Source organism: Eleutherodactylus coqui, chromosome 1 (assembly GCF_035609145.1).
Source record: "Eleutherodactylus coqui strain aEleCoq1 chromosome 1, aEleCoq1.hap1, whole genome shotgun sequence".
Classification (NCBI taxonomy): Eukaryota; Metazoa; Chordata; class Amphibia; order Anura; family Eleutherodactylidae; genus Eleutherodactylus; species Eleutherodactylus coqui.
In genome coordinates, this window is record NC_089837.1 from 501,486,445 (window position 1) to 501,501,522 (window position 15,078).

Below are 15,078 nucleotides of genomic sequence, written 5' to 3' on the forward strand. Positions count from 1 at the left end.
GGATGCTGCAATCATTAGCGTCACCATTCCTCTGCTATGCCTCTTGAGAAGTTCCCTGCAAAGCATAAAGGCAGACGCTTTGCGCTCGGAAACGGAGGCGTGTGAAGACAGTATGTCGCTGGATAGTCAGAGCACCCTCATGTCTATATCTCAGCGCGTTGAGGAGGAGGAGGAGGGGGAGGAGCATGAGGAAGAGGGGGAAGAGACAGCTTGGCCCACTGCTGAGAGTACACATGCTGCTTGCCTGTCATCCTTTCAGCGTGTATGGCCTGAGGAGGAGGAGGAGGATCCTGAAAGTGATCTTCCTAGTGAGGACAGCCATGTGTTGCGTACAGGTACCCTGGCACACATGGCTGACTTCATGTTAGGATGCCTTTCTCGTGACCCTTGCGTTACACGCATTCTGGCCACTACGGATTACTGGGTGTACACACTGCTCGACCCACGGTATAAGGAGAACCTTTCCACTCTCATTCCCGAAGAGGAAAGGAGTTCCAGAATTATGCTATACCACAGGGCGCTGGTGGACAAACTGATGGTAAACTTCCCATCCGACAGCGCTAGTGGCAGAAGGCGCAGTTCCGAGGGCCAGGTAGCAGGGGAGGCGCAGAGATCAGGCAGCATGTACAGCGCAGGCAGGGGAACATTCTCCAAGGCCTTTGCCAGCTTTATGGCTCCCCAGCAAGACTGTGTCACCGCTCCCCAGTCAAGGCTGAGTTGGCGGGAGCACTGTAAAAGGATGGTGAGGGAGTACGTAGCCGATCGCACGACCGTCCTCGGGGACACCTCTGCCCCCTACAACTACTGGGTGTCGAAGCTGGACACGTGGCCTGAACTCGCGCTGTATGCCCTGGAGGTGCTTGCTTGTCCTGCGGCTAGCGTCTTGTCAGAGAGGGTGTTTAGTGCGGCTGGGGGAATCATCACGGATAAGCGTACCCGCCTGTCAACCGACAGTGCCGACAGGCTTACACTCATCAAGATGAACAAAGCCTGGATTTCCCCAGACTTCTCTTCTTCACCAGCGGACAGCAGCGATACATAAACAATACGTAGGCTGCACCCGCGGATGGAAGCATCGTTCTCTATCACCATCAAAAACGGGGAAATTTTTGCTTCATCAATCTGTGTATTATATTCCTCCTCCTCCTCCTGCTCCTCCTCCTGAAACCTCACATAATCACGCCGAACGGGCAATTTTTCTTAGGCCCACAAGGCTCAGTCATATAATTTTTGTAAACAATTTATATACGTTTCAATGCTCATTAAAGCGTTGAAACTTGCACCTGAACCAATTTTTTTTTTGTTACTGGGCTGCCTCCAGGCCTAGTTACCAATTAAGCCACATTAACCAAAGCGATTAATGGGTTTCACCTGCCCTCTTGGTTGGGCATGGGCAATTTTTCTGAGGTACATTAGTACTGTTGGTACACCAATTTTTTGGGGCCCTCGCCTACAGTGTAATCCAATTAATTTTTTGCCCACCTGCATTATAGCTGACGTTACATCAGCTGTGCTGGGCACTGCAATGGGATATTTTTATGTACCACCGGTGGGTTCCAGGGAGCCACCCATGCCGTGGGTCCACACGGAGTTGTAACTACATGTGTCCACTTCTAAAGAGCCCCAGTCTGACTGGGGCATGCAGTGTGGGCCGAAGCCCACCTGCATTAAACATGACATTACCTCAGCTGTGATGGGCAATGCAATGGGATATATTTATGTACCGCCGGTGGCTTCCTGGCACCCACCCATACTGTGGGTCCACATGGAGTTGTAACTGCATGTGTCCACTTCTAAAGAACCCCAGTCTGACTGGGGCATGCAGTGTGGGCCGAAGCCCACTTGCATTAAACATGACATTACCTCAGCTGTGATGGGCAATGCAATGGGATATATTTATGTACCGCCGGTGGCTTCCTGGCACCCACCCATTCTGTCGGTCCACAGGGAGTTGTAACTACATGTGTCCACTTCTAAAGAACCCCAGTCTGACTGGGGCATGCAGTGTGGGCCGAAGCCCACCTGCATTTAATCGGACGTTACCTCAGCTGTGATGGGCACTGCAATGGGATACATTAATGTACAGCTAGTGGGTTCCAGGGAGCCACCCATGCTGTGGGTGCACACGGAATTCCCATTGCGGAGTTGTACCTGCCTGTGACTATTTATAAAAAACCGCGGTCTGACTGGGGCATGCATACACCTTGACAGAATGAATAGTGTGTGGCACATAGGTTCCCCATTGCTATGCCCACGTGTGCAGCTCCTGATGGCGGTGGCACAGGATTATATTTCTCATTGCTTCTGTACAGCATTGTGGGCTATCGCCCCGCCCCTTTTAAAGAGGGTCGCTGCCTAGCCGTGCCAACCCTCTGCAGTGTGTGCCTGCTTTTCCTCTGGCAGACGCACTTATAAATAGACATGAGGGTGGCGTGGCATGAGGGCAGCTGAAGGCTGGGCAGGGACAATTTGGTGTGCGCTGTGGACACTGGGTCGTGCGGGGGGGACGGGGGGGGGGGGTTGGGCAGCATGTAACCCAGGAGAAGTGGCAGCGGAGTGTCATGCAGGCAGTGATTGTGCTTTGTTGGAGGTAGTGTGGTGCTTAGCTAAGGTATGCCTTGCTAATGAGGGCTTTTCAGAAGTAAAAGTTGTTGGGGGGGGGCCCACTCTTGCCGCTATTGTGGCTTAATAGTGGGACCTGGGAACTTGAGATGCAGCCCAACATGTAGCCCCTCGCCTGCCCTATCCGTTGCTGTGTCGTTCCCATCACTTTCTTGAATTGCCCCGATTTTCACAAATGGAAACCTTAGCGAGCATCGGCGATATACAAGAATGCTCGAGTCGCCCATTAACTTCAATGGGGTTCGTTACTCGAAACGAACCCTCGAGCATCGCGATAATTTCGTGCCGAGTAACGAGCACCCGAGCATTTTGGTGCCCGCTCATCTCTAGTCCCTACCCTTACATGAGCTGACATCATGACAAACAACATCTTACCCTGCCCGATTCCGCGGGTAGCATGCACCTGCTCCCTCCTGCTCACTCCTGCAACACACCGCTCACCCCCGCCAGCACCCGAACCTTTTCTCACGAGCGGGCAGGTACTCGAAAAGGACAATACTCACTCAAGTATTTGTCCTTAGCAAGTACGCTTGCTCATCGCTAGAAGCAACGAATCTGCCTATAATATAGATACACGTTCTGTGCATGTGCCGGTCCATGAACTTCCATCGCATGTGTGATGCTCAAAGCCTACTCAAAATGACATCACACAGCAGTAGCAGGGTTGGGCGGGCGTATGCTAAAACCTGCGCCATCATATACAATCCACCTGTTACACTATCAATGAAGTTCTTCTAGAGAGGGGAGTCCTGCGCAGGCTTCAACAAGCAGGGCTGAGACCCCTCTCATCAATGGCCCGATCGCCGCATGCTCTGCCTCTACGGTACCTATGGCCTTGACTGCACCAAACTAAACTAAAGTGCACTAAACAAACAGTTAAAGAGAAAAATCGGCTCTGCTATATCAATAGTTCAATGAAATGCAAACCGCGGTTCAGAATGTGTGGGAACTAGTGGTTTGTTTTGCTGTGTCTTCAAGCTGCATCTAAATGCACATAAAAAAACAGACAAGAAAACGGTTTTAATGGAAGGATATAAAAATAGAACCTGAAAGACTCATAAAATTACCCTGCTAAATGATGTTCCAGAACTTTCCTTTAATTAGAGAGAACGCATTTCTGAGGAGAGAATTGGGCTGCCGAGTTCTACATTCAACTTTGGTGAGAGTTCTTAAAAAGGAAAAAAAAGTTGTCTTGTTGCTCGTTTTGCTTGTTTTTTTAGGCGTGTTGGGAATAATGATCAGTGTCAGCGTACCCTCATTTATAGGAATTTAACGGAACGCCATGAAGTTCTAACAAACCTCCGCAGGAAGATCCAATTTGCTGCACAGCATCCGGGCAAGCAACAGAGAGGCACCAACATACAGAGATCATCATCAAAAAAGTTGAAGGGAAACAGATCTTTTTGAAGATAAGTGGAAAAAAACGTCCTCATCTCAGTCCATGGGGCAAGAATAATCCTTATGTATTAAACATATTGGTAACGACTCACTTTTTTAAAAGTATGTGCACCCAACCAAAAGTTTATGTCCTTGCCTGAAAAGTATGTGCGCCCCTGAAAAGTAGGCATATTCTGCTGAAAAATAGCTGCCCAATAGAGATGAGCGAGTATACTGGCTAAGGCACATTACTCGATCGAGTAGTGCCTTAGCCGAGTATCTCCCCGCTAGTCTCTAAAGATTCGGGGGCCGGCGGCGGGCGGGGAGTGGCGGGGGAGAGCGGGGAGGAAAGCAGGGGAGATCTCCTTCTCCCTCTCTCCCGCCCGCTCCCCGCCGCAACTCACCTGTCACCCGCGCCGGCCCCCGAATCTTTAGAGACGAGCGGGGAGATACTTGGCTAAGGCACTACTCGATCGAGTAATGTGCCTTAGCGAGTATACTCGCTCATCTCTAGTGTCCACCAAAAATTATGTGCACCCCCATTAAAAAGTATGTGTGGGCACTCCCCCAAAGATATGTGCACCCCTTCCCCTAAAAAGTATGTGCAGCTCCCTAAAAAAATATGTGACCCCCATGAAAAATGTGTTTTCCCCCCAAAAGTATTTCGGGCACCACTCCTAAAAAGTATACCTTGATGATGTAAAAGTTTTTATTGTCCATGGATCAGAGTAACAGTCCTTTTGCATGGGCCAATCATCAGGCCACAACATTCCTCCAAACGCTCCTTCGCCTGATGATCAAACCACATAAGAGACACAGCTGATCGACTCATTTATGCGCGCATTAATGTGCTCACTGCTCAGCGGTACATCTCTCTATAAATACGGAGATGTACAGCCGGCCTATGAAGATGAACAATTAATTTTGGTGATCGCTTGTCCCCATAAAGCTGATTCTAGGTCCGTGTAAAAAAAAATTGATTTGTGTGCCGATCGGCGCTCATTACATCATCCCTATATGTAAAAATACCATCAGGCAAATTGCTTCTCAATCCTGTCTCACGTCTCTTGACCCGGGAGGATTGTCATCCTGCAAACGCTGGCGCATTTCGTATTTTAATGTTTCATGACAAATGATGGCCATGATGGATGGTTTTCTGGAGCTCGCTGTATTTTTTTACATAATAGCCTTCATTGCTAGTTTTATAATAAAAGCATGAAAATTCAGGTATCTCTCCAGTTATCTGAATGTTTCTCTCCTGTAATGTAATGCAATGACTTACAGAGGAACAAGAAAAATGAGGAGATATAAGGTGCAGTTCAGTGAAGTCCTCAAATGGGGGAGCTATCTTAGCTGTGCTTGCGCCTGCCATAAAGATAACATGGTGGTCACTGATGATTGTCTTTCTTGGCCCATCTAAGAGCACAAATATCCAACTATGTTACCCCTTAATACCAAACATTTATGTCCCAAGCTGACATTTTCGTGGGGTGAACTGGGCAATTGGTTAGGGTCCCCATCCTCAAAGGAGCAACCTCCCTTCAGCGCCGCTGCTCTTCATCTGCAGTGCTGCCCGTTCTGAGCAATCGGGAGGTGCGTAGCTGAAAAGCAAGCACACCTCATTGTAAGCAGGAATTGGGTGGCGGGCGCAGATTTGCAGAGGAGGTCAGGACTCACTCACAGACAGCCTGGCCCTGGGTTCACTTCCCTATGTGCCAATACCGCTGACTTGCTGAGAAGAATTGTGTAGACTTGGCTCAGGCCGAGGATCCACCTCCTCCAGACCAGCTATCAAGTCATAAAATTCTTATTTATCATCATCATTTAGTGCTTAAATCAACCCTCCAGTCGTCCCGGGACAAAAAAAGGAATTGTTACAAAATTCGGTCTGGGGACTGGAGGGGAGGAATTGTATTACCTGCCACCCTTCCTTTGTGCCATTGTCCCTTGGATCCGCCATTTTTATGGCCCTATTTCTATCTTACAAGATGACCACCACAACATTTTAACTACCTAGGCATTTCTGTCCAAGGCATTTCACAATGCTTCAGTCTAATTGGCCAACACTGATCACATGAGCAGTGCTGGCCAATCAGAGAGCAAATGTAGTGCATCGTTAGTATAACATATTAGCAATGCACAATGTGTATTAGGTAGTCAGAAGATTGCAAAGACATCTTGAAAGAAGGAAATGCAGCCCGGAAACGGCAGATCTGAGGGACAACGGTGCACCGGCAGTAGGAAATCAACTGCCTCCCTTAGTCCCCGGCAGAATATCATCCTGGGCCAGGAGTACTGCACTAACCATTCTTTACGTGGCCTGACCTGGTTCTGGATGGCCAATGGTCCTAAGAGTAGACCGTTTTGAACGGTCTGTAGGGTTACGTGACAGTTCGCGATGACCTATGAGGTGCAGAAAAATCACGACCATTGATTCCACATGGGCGCTAGATCGAGAAATATCTTGCCACTATTGTAACAATTCCGGTGGGATTTTCCTGACGATTGTCACATTGAGGTAGTTAGCCCGGGCTTAAGCGTGTGTCAAACACTGGCAACAAATTAAACCCTGCACTAAAGCAGTCAACCACGAGACTCCCGCAATGTGTTTGTTTAGCATTTTCTCACTTTGTACTCCAGATCTACTCGGACATGACTTGCATCAATTTTTATGAGTCTGCCACATGGTGTTTTGTGCACTTTTTGTAAAGTTTTGCTTTCGCTTGCACATCTCGTCCGGTTGCAGGGGGGCTGTTATTTTCGCAAACTTCTATTAAACATTCTGTAGCTGTTTTCTTGTCACATAGTTGTAGTCTTTGCACTTTTCTCCGAGATCAATGTTCTGCTTCTTCCTCATTTTCGTAGAGCTGGAAATAAATGTCCTCATCCACAAGAGTCCGGGACAATGGCTCCTTCTCAGCGCTGGCAGCTGTGTAAGACAAAGTGAGGGCATGTGACTCCTGGCATTTAGTGACTTAACAATTCTTTACTCCTTAAGAGTGACATTTTCTTCCCACTCCCCCTTCTGAGTACAACTTTTGTCAAGCTGCAGAACTGAATGTTGTATTTTCTCCTCAAGGTCATGAGGAATGGAAGGTTTCCCAGTCTTCTCAAACAGAGACTCGCTTGCAGCCTTCTGGTATTGTGTAACAATACTGACTGATTATATAAACTGTCTTGTTGCTGGAATGTTTCTGTCCTGGTGCAGATTTTATTTGGTGTCCACCATATTTACATGGCCCCATGTGAAGGTAATGTAAGTACAATACCATATACAGTATATAGTCAGTCATAGAGGTACAGTACATAAGGCACCATAATAAAGGAAAGTGATAACACAAGACATCAGAGAAAAGAAGTATAATACCAGATGCAACCTGGGATCAGTACATGATAAGTAATGCATGTATACAGTGACTCCACCAGCAGAATAGTGAGTGCAGCTCTGGAGTATAATACAGGATGTAACTCAGGATCAGTACAGGATAAGTAATGAATGTACACAGTGACTCCACCAGCAGAATAGGGAGTGCAGCTCTGGAGTATAATACAGGATGTAACTCAGGATCAGTACAGGATAAGTAATGAATGTACACAGTGACTCCACCAGCAGAATAGGGAGTGCAGCTCTGAAGTATTATACAGGATAAGTAATGTATGTACAGAGTGACTCCACTAGCAGAATAGTGAGTGTAGCTCTGGAGTATAATACAGGATAAGTAATGCATGTACACGGTGACTCCACCAGCAGAATAGTGAGTGCAGCTCTGGAGTATAATACAGGATAAGTAATGTATGTACACGGTGACTCCACCAGCAGAATAGTGAGTGCAGCTCTGGCGTATAATACAGGATAAGTAATGTATGTACACAGTGACTCCACCAGCAGAATAGTGAGTGCAGCTCTGGAGTATAATACAGGATGTAACTCAGGATCAGTACAGGATAAGTAATGTATGTACACAGTGACTCCACCAGCAGAATAGTGAGTGCAGCTCTGGTGTATAATACAGTAAGTAACTCAGGATTAGTACAGGATAAGTAATGTATGTACACAGTGACTCCACCAGCAGAATAGTGAGTGCAGCTCTGGAGTATAATACAGGATGCAACTCAGGATCAGTACAGGATAAATAATGTATGTGCACAGTGACTCTACTAGCAGAATAGTGAGTGCAGCTCTGGAGTATAATACCGGATGTAACTCAGGGTCAGTACTGGAAAAATAAAAGAATATGTCTTCCTATGTAGATGATATCTATTTGTAGACTGTAAAATTGTCTTGACAGCGGGACACACCCCATAATATTCTGTTGCACTGTACTTGTCGAAGCACAAATACAACTAGCATACTAATTTGTATGTGGCAGTTTTAGTGAAGCCCACAAATTGAAACCTTTGTGAAGGAGATACCCAGTGCCCAAGGCAGAAGACCGTTTACTACAGATAAGAGGCAGAATTCTCTGTGTCCATCTCCCCAGGATGACTTCTGATTGCCCCAGTTCTTCCGACAAAGACGCGATGCAGACTGCGTGGAATTTGGACAGGAGGTCTAAGAAAGGACAGATTAGGTGAAGAATGGAGCAGGAATCTCAAGCACGCAGCACACTTCACGGGGCGATGATAAAAGGAGTGTAAGCTCAGACTCATTGACAGTGAGAGGCCACGGTGACCATTCCAAGATTTTCGCACATTTCAAGATCTCTAATCCACTGTGTAGAACTGTCATATTCTTCAGCTATCTTTACCCAAGTCTCTTAAGATGCCAGTCTTTTTCTCTGCCAAGGTTTTGAAAAATTATATTTTACGCAATTGAATGAACTAAAAATAGGTCTTTTTCACCCAATTGGAACCTCTACCAATCAGATATTTATGTTATTTCCTGTGTATTTGGCTGGATGACCCTTTTAAGAAACAGTGCTCTTGAGAAGTTGCTTTCCAAATCCCACTGGGCACAATTGTCCCCTCTAATTAAAGGATCTTACTGGACTAATATTCCTGAACTGACCTCAGGATAGGTCATCAATTTACTATCTTTGGGGCTCCACAAATCAGGACCCCCGCCAATCAGTTGTTTTAAGAGACCATGGCACACAGGTAAGCACCGCTTGAACAGACAGTGGTACTCAGAAAGCACTGTAATTTTAAAAAAGCATCAAGAGGGCACTATAACTGTGTGGTCACATGGGGGCACTATAACTGTGTGGTCACATGGGGGCACTATGACTGTATGGTCACATGGGGGCACTATAACTGTGTGGTCACATGGGGGCACTATGACTGTGTGGTCACATGGGGGTACTATAACTGTGTGGTCACATGGGGGCACTATGACTGTGTAGTCACATGGGGGCACTATAACTGTGTAGTCACATGGGGGCACTATAACTGTGTAGTCACATGGGGGCACTATAACTGTGTGGTCACATGGGGGCACTATAACTGTGTGGTCACATGGGGGCACTGTAACTTTGAGGGACTACATCTAACTTGGAATGGAACAGATGGAAAATTGTAACTTTGCGTGATCACAAAAGAGTCACTGTAACTTTGATGAATCAGAGAGAACTATGACTTTGAAGGTCACAGTGGGGGAACTATTGCTTTACGGGGCTACAGAGAGGACTGTTATTTTGTGGGGCCACAGAGCAGGCACTTACTTTGAGGTGTACAGATTTTCACATTTAGTAATGGAGCCCCATGAGTTCACAGCTGATTACATTAGTTCTATTCAGAGACTTTGACTTTTCAAGTTTCTCTCCTAACAAGCAATGTCATAGGACAGCGCCAGCTTGTCTGTCCAAAACCATTGCAATGCCCCTTGTTCTGCTTGTACCCAATAAGACACAAAATCAGCATTGATTAAGGGTTTTTGTTAATCACACTCATCCGTCTGTGGGTCTGTGGATTTATGCCCAAGACATATGAGTTGGCTCTAGACCTAATATTACACCGCCCAGGATCACTACCCAAACATTTTAGTTGAGTACTTTTTGCCTTGTTGCATAAAAAGACCTCGCACACAGGAGACGGATTTCTCTCATTTTATCATCACTTTTATCCACTGGTTTACATTCAAGAAGAAAATCCTTTATATTAAGCGTTATATCCGAGCGCCGGCCCGTACAATTATGTACAAACAAAAACATTGGAACACATTTTTGAGAACTTTTTCTCCAGGACGACAATGAACAGAGGAATCAGCATACAACAATACAACGAGTCGGCTGTGGAGCTACACAATAAGTGGGGAACTCAATCAAAGTTGCTCAATGCCGTGACATGTACAAAAAGATAATAAATATAAAAGCACCATAAACCGAAGAGGATTATATAACACAATACGCTTATTAAATAGTGTTAGGAGCCTCACCATACACTTCCCTCTACCATTCCTTGAATCTTCTTCTATCCAGCTCTTTCTTAAAGGGTGTGTAAACTTTTGCAACCATTTCTTTTTTTGTTTTTGCCCCAGTGCAATGATAAATGAAGTAAATCTGCAAATAGTCTTGATAAAAAAAATCTTCTACTGTTTTTTCTATACGGGTCATATGCAGACGTATATGTCTCTATGGTTACGGATTACAAACAATCCCTGTGTAGTCTGTTCCTTCAGTCATCTGCCCTAGTTGTTGGTAATCTAGCAGATGTATGTATGAAGGCGGCTGTGTTTAGTGAACCAGTAGAACCCTGTTTCGGGTCAAACTTTATTGAAAGTTTGGTTCAACATGAGCCCAAACCAAACTTTAGCAAAGTTCTACCCAAAACAAGGTTCTACTGGATCGGTTCACTCAACATTAGTTATGAAGACTGGTGTATAACACTAAGAGCCATAAAGCATTCTCAGAGGGTAATGCAGGGCGTTTATGACTCTTGGATAGCGTTATACCCTAGTTTTAGGGGTTCTGGCAAATTTCCAGTTTGGTTCAAGCTAATTTGGACCAAACCAGACTTTTTTGAAAAAGTTCAGCGAACCGGCTGAACCAAACTTTTCAAAAGTTTTCTCATCACTAGAAGGGAGTTTAACTGCAGGTCAGACTACATAAGGTTTGTTTTGTAGAGCATAGCCAAGGCAATATATAGTTCTGTATATTAGCTGTATAGAGTTTCATTTCGGATGCATTTGAGACATGAAAAAATGGTTGTAAAGCTGTGCATAGCCTTTAGTCAGAAGTTTCTGGGAAATCTGGGTGACAACCAGTGTACAGTAATTTCCATTACAGTGGGCACAGTGGATGTCACTCAGCTCTCTCAGACTCCTGTATAGAAATGGTATAGACAAGTGAACAGGGGATATATGGCTGCATTTCTAGACAGATCTGACATTTGGGAGTATTCAAAAGCTGAATGACAATTCCTGTCGGAGTGACCACATTGTTGCAAATCTCTACAGGACCACCATTGAGCCACAAGCTTTGGCGCCAAAAGGAGGTTGATTAGGATGGACATATGGCCCATACAAGCTGAAGTGAGGCTGAAGGCTCCTAAGACACCTTTACATTTACAATCTGCTTGACTCATAGGTAGGAGCCAGTTATGTCTCAGTCACTCACATACTGCATTCTACACTTTGGTCAGTGTATACAGCAGTTTCCATATGGATGCATCTGTATGCAGTGATCTGGAGCTGAGAAATGCGTTGAATGGCTCATGGTTTTAGCTAGTGTATGGGGGTGTTAAGTAAGGCACATCTTGACATTAGAAGAACATGCTCAAAAAGACCATAAAAAGGGGTCCTAAGGAGGTCATTTTATCTAAAGCAACCCTCCAATTTGAGGGCAAAATTCTAACCCAGGACAGGAGTGGGAGAGGGGTAAACGACCTGCACTGCCGCCTTCTCTGCCGCCCCTTCAATCCCTCGATCTCAGTCCCTATATTCGACCAACCAAGATAGCTACAGCAGTTTTCTATTTACCTAATGTACACTGTGCACTGCTCACTGATTGACCAGTGTTGATCACATGAGCGGCTCTGGCCAATCAGAGAGCAAATATAGTGCATGGGTAGTCTAACGTTACCAATGCACTGTAGGGTTTAGATAGTCTAAATATTATGTTGGATATCGTGAAGGGTGGAAAACATGACCCAAAACAGCAGAGACGAGCAACTGTAAGGTTATAAACCCCCGCTGGTCCTGGGACAGAATTGTGTCCCGAAACTAGAGTGTCACTTTCACCAATTGGCCACCATTTACAAGCGAACTATCTGAGGATCACTCATACTTATAGGCACTTTGTTGGGGGTCAATGGAAAATATGTAATCAATTTTCCCTGTATTAAGACCCTTTACTCAGGCCAATAACCATGAATCAGTGTTGATAAAAAAAAAGCTCTTTCAACCAATCATTGCTCCGTGTAAAGAAAATGCTCATTAATTGGATGATCACATCAATCTTTGCAGCACGACGTCCCATCTAAATGATGGGGATACACTATGGGGATAAATGATCATAATCAGTCATCCTCTATAGAGTCTGGATGAGCCTGTGCCAAAGTGTTGTCAACGAGTGACGAGCTTAACGGTCGGTGCTCATCCAACATATATATATATTGTGATGCGTAAAGGAACCTTAGGTTGGGATGACTGTCTGCTTAATTGGGTAATATTGTATCATTATACAGGTAGAATGGATCAATTACTGTGTAATCCGTCATGCAAAATCCTGTCCTTTGTGTTGGTGAGTCAGGAGGTCAAGTCCAAACTTGAGGTGATTCCACAAGTTCAGACGAGAATGAAGCTGTGATGACCCTAAAGTAACGTTCGCCAATCAGCGACCGTCTCGTCCCGTCAGAGAAGTATGTCTGGAATTTTAATGTGACAATACAAAGTGCTCAATGTTTATCTTGACCTGTTCGCGGAGCGCGAGGTCACGGCTCATTCTATGTAATTCCATCTTTAATAAACATTCACATCGGTGACATTTCTTTACATTCATTTTTCATCATTTAGTGTAACTTTTTTAGTATTCCACGATGGGGAGAATACTTCAGAATAAATAGATAAAATATCTGGTGGGGGAGGAAAATGCATACAGGTTATCTGCTAAATCAACCTTAACACCGCATGATAAAAGCGTAGAATGAGAAGTGCAATTTTAAAAAAAAAAAAAAAATGAGTTTTTCAAAAAGATTTGTAAAAAAAAAATTTAGTTTTCCTGCAATATCAACACAATGAATATAAAGTCTGCGGAAAAGCACAAAAACAATAGGAAATTAGCTTTAAACGTAATTTTTATAAAAATGGTCTCACTCATTTTTCCATTTTGTGTCCAAATTAATTAAATTCGGACGTTTGCGATTATTTTGCACAAATTACTAAACGTCCACTAATTTGGTAAATAATTTTAGCAACAAAAATTAAATTGTTTGCCCTGCTGAATTCACTTCCAATATTATTCTGACGTATGATTATTTGCTGTACCTTTTACAACCACTAGGAGGCAATGTAGAACTATTACATTCAAAATATGAATTCACTGTTCTTTGTAGTTTGTAGGTTACATCAGGGCTGGATTTGTATGTACTAGACTTTGAGAGGGGGGAGACTAGGGGCTTTGAAAGCAATTAACACGCTTACAAGTGGTTCAGTCACTTTCAAAGTCTTATTGCCCTACTCTGTGTAGTTAAATGTAACTTGACTGATAACTTTCTGTAACAAGTTATCTTATATTAAGCCATTAAAAAAATATTGCAACATAAGCCATTGTAAAGCGATTTAAAGGGCAAATAAACTTTGGCACAGAAAGTTATCATAACTTTAAGAGTCAAGTTAAAGGAGATTTCTGGGACTAAACTACTGATGACCTATCCTCTGGCTAGGTCATTAACAGTCGATCAATGTGCGTCCGCCGCTCAGAATTCTTGCCGATCACCTGATTGAAGTGAACACCGTGGCTTCTTCTCAGGCTAGTAACGTCACATTCATTCATCACGTGGTCAGAGACCATCTCCATCCCATACAAGTAAATGGAACAGAGCTGCAACGCCAGGGCCCAGCTGCAATGTACAGCGCTGTGCCCGGTATGGACTGAAGTGTTAACGGCTCTCACCTTACTGCTGCTGTCACTTCAATCAGCTGATTTCCAGAGATCCCAAGTGAGGAACCACCACTGATTGACTGATGATGACCAGTCCAAAGAATGGGTTATCTGTAGTTTAGTTCCAAAACCCCCTTTAGACTTGGTTACATCAGTATCTAACAAGAGAGCTGTGCCATTGTCATTCCCCCATCACACACACATAAAAATGATTCTTGAAAATAGAGAGTGTTACAAGATTAAATACCCCAGGCGATTCTGCGGTGCTCCGTTGTGTTGTAATTACATTTCCAAATTCTAGTTGGCACCCATTCAATGTTAACTTTAATGCCTTTTTAGCTGCAGACGTCTATCACACTTTATACAGCTTACATCGGGTGTAATCCCTGAGCCCATGAAAGTTTTTGAAAGTCTTTATGTCAATGTTACTATATCACACCTTCTTATGGTAAAGCTGTTGCTTAGTTTGAGCCTCGCTACATTTACGGATTACTTGGAAGGATGGGGGTCACCTTGCTGTTGGAACCCCTCCAGTCGGTTATAATTTTTATGCTTGACAATGGATGGCCATTATTTGCTTTGGGCATCTATTTGGCATTCAAGTTCCAAGAAAGGTTGGGAATTGACCAAAACTTTATGGAGCATTCCTCTATGTGAATGGCACTAATTGAGCACAGATTGACACAGGTTTATTAATTGGGGCTTGTTACAATGGGCCACTTCTTGGGACCCGTAGCCAAAGGATTAACTAATGTTTGGTGTGCTACATTTGTTATGCACCGAACATCATAACGCCTCGAACACTGCACCATACAGTTGCTATCAGGCAGAGCAAATCGCATAAGCATGCTACATTGATGGCATAGGGCACTCAAAAGCAATTTGGGAAGTGCTACACCTGTAACTTTAATAAGATAGCCCTAAACATGGGAATTTAATTTAAAAGCTACCTACAATGTTCTCTGACAGAATCTTAAAGGGATTGCCCATGGTTAGATAAACATGGCTGCTTTCCTCCAAAAACTGTACCACACCTGGTGTT